The sequence below is a fragment of the Podarcis filfolensis genome (assembly GCF_964270895.1).
Source record: "Podarcis filfolensis genome assembly, chromosome: 7".
Taxonomy (NCBI): Eukaryota; Metazoa; Chordata; class Lepidosauria; order Squamata; family Lacertidae; genus Podarcis; species Podarcis filfolensis.
Genome location: NC_139603.1, coordinates 43,306,751 through 43,314,553, shown reverse-complemented (window position 1 = coordinate 43,314,553; position 7,803 = coordinate 43,306,751). Strand labels below are relative to the sequence as shown.

At 41.0% G+C, this 7,803-nt stretch overlaps 1 protein-coding gene across 7 annotated transcripts in view; it reads left to right on the top strand.

Annotated features, from left to right (window-relative positions):
- ANKRD12 (ankyrin repeat domain 12) overlaps positions 1-7,803 on the top strand; it is a 48,962-nt gene that overhangs the window by 190 nt on the left and 40,969 nt on the right. For 2 of the 7 annotated variants that reach the window (XM_083622455.1, XM_083622453.1), the window contains exon 1: positions 69-350. The exons of 1 other annotated variant lie outside the window; for it this stretch is intronic. The gene's annotated coding sequence lies outside the window, so the exon portion shown is untranslated. Of the gene's footprint in view, positions 1-14; positions 351-383; positions 662-7,803 lie in introns of those variants that run through there. 4 more of the 7 variants (XM_083622450.1, XM_083622449.1, XM_083622454.1 and 1 more) reach the window with 4 other exon arrangements.

Below are 7,803 nucleotides of genomic sequence, written 5' to 3'. Positions count from 1 at the left end.
ACGGCGGCGGCGCGTGCCTACCCGTTTCTGGTGCCCTTCTGCAGGTCACGTGACGGGCGCTTCAGCCAATCCGCGTGGAAAGTCACAAACCGACATTCTGACGGGCTTGAAAAGCGGAGGGGGTGGGGGGAGAGCGAGCGAGAGGGGCAAGGGAAAGGGGAGCGACTGAGCTGAGGGGAGGGGGCGAGAGGAGAGAAGGGGTGTCGTCAAAACCTGACTCTTGCCGTGGCTTTCGGAGCGGGGTTGAGACTCCAGGCGCCGCTGACCGGCAGGGGGTGGCTGCGGAATTCGGATCTTCTTTAAAGGACGGCGCTTCTTGTAAAGAGCCGCCTCCCTTCCGCTGAGAGAAGGTAAGGAGAGGAAACCACCAGTATCTCCACCGCAGACTCCGCGGGGGGGGGGAGGCGGGGAGGGAAGGAGCAACGGCAGTTACGCGAGTGACACCCCCTTTGTAGGACACCCCCCCTTGTAGGTCACCCCCTTTACAGGTGAGGGTGGCAAGGAGACACTAAAGAAGAAAACAACTGCTCTAGAAACGGCTTGGCGCCGCTCTGAAATCCCCCCTCTTCCTTTCCTGGTGTCATATGTACGTGCGTGTCTGTCAAAACTCCCTCCTTTCTGCAAATGGGGCTCCCTTTATGCAGCCTATTCTGTGGCGGAGGTGAGTGTATAGAATATATATGTGCCCCTTTCAGTGGGTGTGGGTGGGTGGGTGTGCGCGCGCGCGGGCGCGCACGAGCGCGAGGCAGCCCACCCTAGTCTGTAGCACCCCCTGAACCTCCCGTGAGGCGGGAGGGAGCCGCGGTTCGTATAGAAGTGGGCTCCTTTTGGCTGCTGCCTGTTCCTGCCCTGCTTGCTTTGGGTGCACATTTAAAAAGCAGAGAGAGAGAGAGCGAGAACACTCCCCCTTTCTTGCGCTGCCTTTCCTCGTAATGGAGGTACTGCAACCTCTTTGCCTACATGGAACACGCACGAGCCCTTTCTGAGGAGATCTCCTGACACACCTTCCTTCGGTGCGTCGTCGTGCCTTCCTTCCTCCCTCGCCGCTCCCCCCCCCCGCTTCTAATACTGTGCACGAGGACTGTCAGCCCGAAGAAGGGGCTCTTTCCATCCGGCAGCCCTTTGGCTCCCTCGATCCCAGCCTGTCACTGTTGTTGCTGCAGCTGGAGCCATGGCTGCCGCTGCTGTCACTGCTTCTCCCTCCTTGTGGGGCTGTTTCTCTGATACGTGGTTTCTCTCGTATTCCCCGCCCCGCGCTGAGGCTTATATTTTTGTGAGTGAGGACAGGATAATCGCGTTCAGGAATAATAATAACAATGCTGATAGGACTGAGTTCTTTTGGTCTGCAGCATTGTCAGCCCTTTCTAAAGGGAAGAGGCAGTGTTCAGCGTGTGTGTGTGTGTGTGTGTGTGTGTGTGTTAACGCGCGCCAGCATTTGCGTGTGTTTCGACAGGCTGCTAGGGGGAGAGAAAGCAACAACGAACGTGCAGTAAGTAATTTCTTTTACAAAAAAATGGTGCTTCTGGAGCGTAAAGGAAATGCTATTGCCAGTATCATTCTGATGGCTCATGTTTAAAATTCGTAGAGCAGATGACAGATCTTTTTTTTAAAAAAGGTTATGCTAGTGCAACACGTGTGTAATTCGCTGGGATCATTGAACTTTATGCTTGAAGTCTAAGATACAGCCTCCTGTGCTGAAGATTTTTAGTGCTGTGTCTTTGTTAACTTTTGACACTGCTATCCTGCTTCAGTGTTTGAAAGTGAAGAGCATAAAAGCCACAGTAAGTGTATATTGTATTGAGAGCTTGAAGAGTTTGACTTGGGTACTGTGTGGCCTTGGACAATCTCTTACCCTAGTAGGTACAGTACTAGGGATGAATGTCTGGTCCAGCTTCTTCCTGTCCACATGCTACTTTATACCACACATACAATTATTACTGGATGCCACATGCAGAAAATAGGTGTAGGTGTGTGCAGCAAATGTTTCATAATTTAAACAGCAATTTAGTATTTTTTTAAAAAGCATAGGCCTCATGCAAGTGAACCAGGACAAATGCTACAAGGGGAGAACTACCCTCGGTAGCCTCCCATGTTTCCTAGCTTTCCAAGCTTGGACAATATTTTTTCTGTAGTCAAATGCAGCAAGCAGGTAGTTCCTGAGCATGAAGCAAAATACACTCACTTCTCTGGTGATCATAAAGGAAGCAGAGCTGCCCAGATATAAAGTCTTGGCTCAAAGTCTATTTAAAAATATACAGACCATTACTTTCTTCACCTTCTGGTCACCATTCTGAACTCATCATTGAAAACATTATAAATGTTAGTTGCCTCCATAGTTAGAATTTACTTAAATTTCCCTGCGTGTTTTACTAGCCTTATTGAATCTAGCTACAGAAAATATTCAAATTCCTTCTCAAGACACCTTGTTTCTATCTGACCCAGCTCTCTTAACCTTTCTAACATGTTTGCCTGTCCTGTGATGTGCTGTGCTCTTGCTCTTATTTGAACCTGTTCAAATAAGCCTTCCCCTGAATGATTGACCAAAGTTGAATATAGTTCAAAATTATGGCTCCCTGACACCATATAATGTGGCATTAATACTCTGCAGTTCTTCCTAAAAACAAAGACCTACACGTGTAGTATGTCCAGTCATTTAATGTCCTTTGTTTATGGATGCACTGTATCTGTTGCTCATCTGAAGCCTTGTTCACTTATTGACTTTTTTCTTTGAACCTTTTGAGAATTTCATATTCTGGATGATTGAAGAAACCTATAGAGGCTAGCATGTGAAAAGTAGAAATTTAAGTTCTAGAATTGGCTTCCAATTAAAATTAGACAAGTGTTTCATTTTCTTGCTTTTAGCCAGTTACTGAAAATGTCTATATTTAATAGGGCATCCCCCCCCCAAAGTGTGACTCAGCCATTTTATAATGTATACTGAATTTGTGCAATTTGATGTTTTTAAGATTTGTTTTTACATTGCTGTGTGTACTATATGTTCTTTTTTATACCTTTATTGTAGAGTGCTTAAGAAACATTTGTTGGGAAGTGGTTTATAAATTCTTAAAGTAAGCAAATAAAAAAATAAGTCTGAGGAGAATTATACTGTGACACAAACTTTTTTTGTATTTTTAAAAAATAACTTGGCCATTTAAAAAAATCATTATCTTGAATAGTCAAAACATTTAAATATTATTTGTGTAATTTTATATTCAGCTAAAGGCGTGTGTTTGTGTGTGTGTGTGTGTGTGAGAGAGAGAGAGAGAGAGAGAGAGAGAGAGAGAGAGATGGAAATGATTACATGCCCACTTTTTCCAGTTCCATTGTTTTGGTGCCTAATGATTTTCTGGATCAGTCAAAAGACTGGGCCAGTTTTTGGAATGAACTTCTATATCTGGATCTAGAAATTCCATTATCTTGGAATTCTGTATAGCTACACCAGCTTCCTAGTGATTACCTCATCCCCAGTGTGATATAAATCATCAAGAAAAAGTATTATTCAATCTTTCATTTAAATAAAATCCCCCCTTCGGAAATTTAGATATTTTCTCCATGCCTGTAACTCGTTGCTGTGATAATCAGATCTCTGACATTCTAGGGGTATAATCTGGAACTTCTGATCAAGCAATTCATGTGCACTGTGTAAAGAAAATATTTAGATTCCTGTATGGTTCTCTCTTTATGCCTACAAGGATATTAAGCAAGATTGTTCACTTTTTCAGGATGGACAAAAAACTTATTGTTAAAAATGATACTGCTCAATTTATTTATTTATTTAAATTATTTATATACTGCTTAATCATTAATATTTCTAAGTGGTGTACATAAAAACAAATTATGTATACATTTAACATATTTTGGTTGGTGTTAGATACCATCTGTAAAACATCTTTATCAAATTTTCTTTTATTGCCTCATAAATAAAAGCTTCCATACCAGGCGCAAGTCTAGCCCCACATTGAACACGTTGCAGTAGTCTAGTCTTAAGCTTGCCAATGCATGAATCACTACAGCCAGGTTATCCTTGTCCAATAATGGTCATAGTTGGTGTACCAGCTGCAGCTGGTGAAAGGCACTCATAACAGCCAGTGCTGCCTGAGCCCTGAGTGACAAAGATGGATCTAGGAGAACTCCCAGACTGTGCACCCATTTTTCCAGACAGAGTTACTCCATCCAGGGCAGGCAAATGACCATTCTCCCAGACACTGAAACCACCCACCCACTGTGCTTCCTATAATTTTCTTTAACCTGAATATATGACTCTTTTAAAAAATGGAGTTAATTTTATTTGTTTTATTTCACAGCCTTTTTATATTGCTAAACCTTTAAGTGGTTTACAGAAATAAACAAAACTATCAACAAATGACAGTTTTAAAACAGTTATTTAGAAATATTATTATTATTATTATTATTATTATTATTATTATTATTATTTGTACCCTGCCCTCCCCAGCCAAGACCGGGCTCAGGGTGGCTAACAACCGATATAAAAACAAATTGATTGAAATACAACTTAAAAAACAAGAGTAAAATACAGCATTAAAACATTAAAATGCAGCCTCATTTCAATGGAAACAAAAATCAAAAACTTTTTTTGGGGATGAAAACGTCAAGTCTTCACCAAGGCTAACTATCCAGACTGGTCCTACATGGGCCAGAAAAAAGCCAGGGAAGTCGCTAAATAGGAGTTCCATCACAGGAGGAGAAAGGAAAAAAGAAAGAGGGGAAGGGAATCAAATTGATTCCAAGCCAAAGGCCAGGCAGAAGAAAAATAATTGAACAAAACTATTAAAACACATATCAGCTTTCTATATGTCTGGATAGGTTTGCCTAAACTAAGCAGGCGCCAAAAAGAAGTACAAGTAAACAGGGAGTTCCAGAATGTACGGTATATTCCGCCACCCTAAAATATTGATTTCTTACAAGTGTAGAATGAGTGTTATGTAACTGTCAGTTCCACAGATCAAAGTGGTTGAGTGGCTATACAGTGGTACCTCAGGTTAAGTACTTAATTCGTTCCGGAGGTCCGTTCTTAACCTGAAACTGTTCTTAACCTGAAGCACCACTTTAACTAATGGGGCCTCCCGCTGCTGCCATGCCGCCGGAGCACAATTCCTGTTCTCATCCTGAAGCAAAGTTCTTAATCTGAAACACTATTTCTGGGTTAGCGGAGTCTGTAACCTGAAGCGTATGTAACCCGAGGTACCACTGTATATGGGGTAAGGCACTTTCACAAGTAAACTGGTCTCAAGCTGTTAACAGCTTTAATTACTAATAGTAACACTTTGAACTTGACCAGCTGACAAATCAGCAGACTTCAGACTAGAGCTGTTGTAAATTTTCAAGGCCTCATTCCCGTCAACAACCTTGTTGCAGCATTCTGAACACTAATTGCAGTTTCCAAATCATGCACAAGGGGAACTTTATGTAGCGTGTGTTACAGTACAGTAATCCAGTCTTGAAGTCGCTAGTGCCTGAACTACCATGGTCAAGCTCTCCCTGCTCAGAAATGGATGTTACTAGCCACAAGCAGCTGGAGTAGGAGAGGACAGTGGGTGAAGAAAGAGCTGCGAGTGGAGGAGGGCCCTTTTCCTATTTGGGAAACTCAGCAAACCTGCGGCACCTGGGTGTGGAGAGTGCAGTTGAATGGGACACAGCTGTGGGTACCTTGAGGAAGTACAATCCACCTTGGGCCTGCCCTTAAAATGCAAGTCTAGAGATGATGTCTAGAGTGATGTCCACTGTTTCCAGGATCTTGTCTCACTGTGAGACTTTTGTGGGTGAGCTGAGAGTTGTTGGACCCTGGGTGAGAACCCAGAGGCTGGGAGGGAGGGTGTGCCAGAAGGAAAATGAATATATTTGTATTAATGTAACTTTTTATATGTAACTGTATTTCTGTAATATTTTGTTAAAGTTATCTGTAGTTGCTTCATTTTTTTTGTACACTGTTTAGAGATATTTTTAATATATTAAGCGGTATAGAAATCAATCAGTCAAGTGGTAAAAGGCATTTCTTGCCACTAAGGCTACCTGATCCTTTGTTTACAAAACTGGATCCAGTAGCATCCACAGACTGCATTCCCGCTCCTTCAGGAGGAGCAGAACTCCATCTAGCAAAGGCAATTTACCAAATTCTTAGACACAGGAACAACACATCCATGGTGCCTTCATCTTACTAGGATTCAAGTTCAGCTCATTTTTCTTCATCCCACTACTGTGTCCAGGCACTGGACCACATGGCCTCTCCTGATTCAGATTGTATGGAGAAAGAGAGGCAAGTGTTATCGGTGTACTAATGATACCATGCCCCCCAAATCCTAATGACTTTCATCAGGGTGACCTGATGGTAATCTGTCAGGTTGAAGGTTGCATTCACATATAAGTAAAGAAGCATATCTTTTTCTAAGTCAAAAATTATGTCAACTTGCCAGGGTCTGACAAGTTGACATAGGCACTAGAATTCAGCTTCTGGAGGTAGAGAATTATCCACAAATAGCATACAGAATGACAGTCACTGTGTCAGTACAGTAGAAGTCCCATTTCTTTGTTCATAATATACTGTACTTCAGCTCTACGTGTATAATGAGCAAAGGCAGTTATTAAATAAGCAAAATACCATTTCATCCTCTAAAATGAGAAAAATATTTAAAATTATATGTACTTTCTATTTTGGTTTAAATTAACATGTTGCTAAGACTTAAAAACAGAGACAATGAATGGAAAATATTTCAATTAAAAAAACGCAATAGTAAATAAAGAGCAGCATAAAGAGCAGCAGTTAAAACTGTTCCAGCACAGGTTAAAATGTAAAGAGGCACTACAGTGTGAATGCTTTTACAGTCTGGATAATGGTGACAGATGCAGATTATGAAGGTAGTATAAAAATTTGGTACTCTGTTCCAGAGTAAGCTTTATAATGCTGTAAAGATTGCCCTAACTTCGGTGGGGTGAGGGAAGAAGTGGCACAAAACAATTTAATGCACTGGAATGAAAAACATACTGAGAATCAGGTGTATTTGGCCTGATTTTGGGATTGGTGGTGGGAACTATGTAACTAAGCTTTTGCAAGTGTTTAATAAACAGCAACCAAAATCAGGTAATTTTGCACTAAACTGTTTTCCCTTGTTTAGTATTCAGAGAGACAACACTTATGTTACCACCCATATTTGCTGCATGAACAATCTGTTGTAAAACATTCTGGCATTTTTCAGTGTGGCAGTATTGATATGCATCTGCCAAAAATATTATTAAAAATAACTAAAATCCTAAATTAATAGTATATAGAAACAAGTGTTATAATAAAATCAAGCTTTTTTATTTCCAAATAATTTAAAATCATGTTTTAAAAACATTTTATAATCTGAAATGCATGAACAAATTTTAAAGCATTTGTTTTAAACCCAAGAAGCATAAGCACAACTATATAATTTTGCGACCATGTTTAGGGTAAAATAAAAATGTCAATCAAATAATGGTTAATAATAATATAATTTATTATTTATACCCCATCCATCTGGCTGGGTTTCGCTAGCCACTCTGGGTGGCTCCCAACTGAATAGTTCCCATTTAGGAAGGCGAGAATGAATATAAAGAAAATCTGAATGCTGACTTACAATTTTAAAAAATCTGCACCTTTCCTCATCAGTGTTTCATACTAATGTGAACTCTCAGGCTATTAGCTGACCAGTTAGCTGCTGTATGTTGTACAGTTCAATCTTTAAGCATGTTAACTTTTTAAAAAGGAGCACTTTGTTCAATAGGGACTACTCCCAAGGAGGTATGTGTAAGATTGCAACTCAAAAT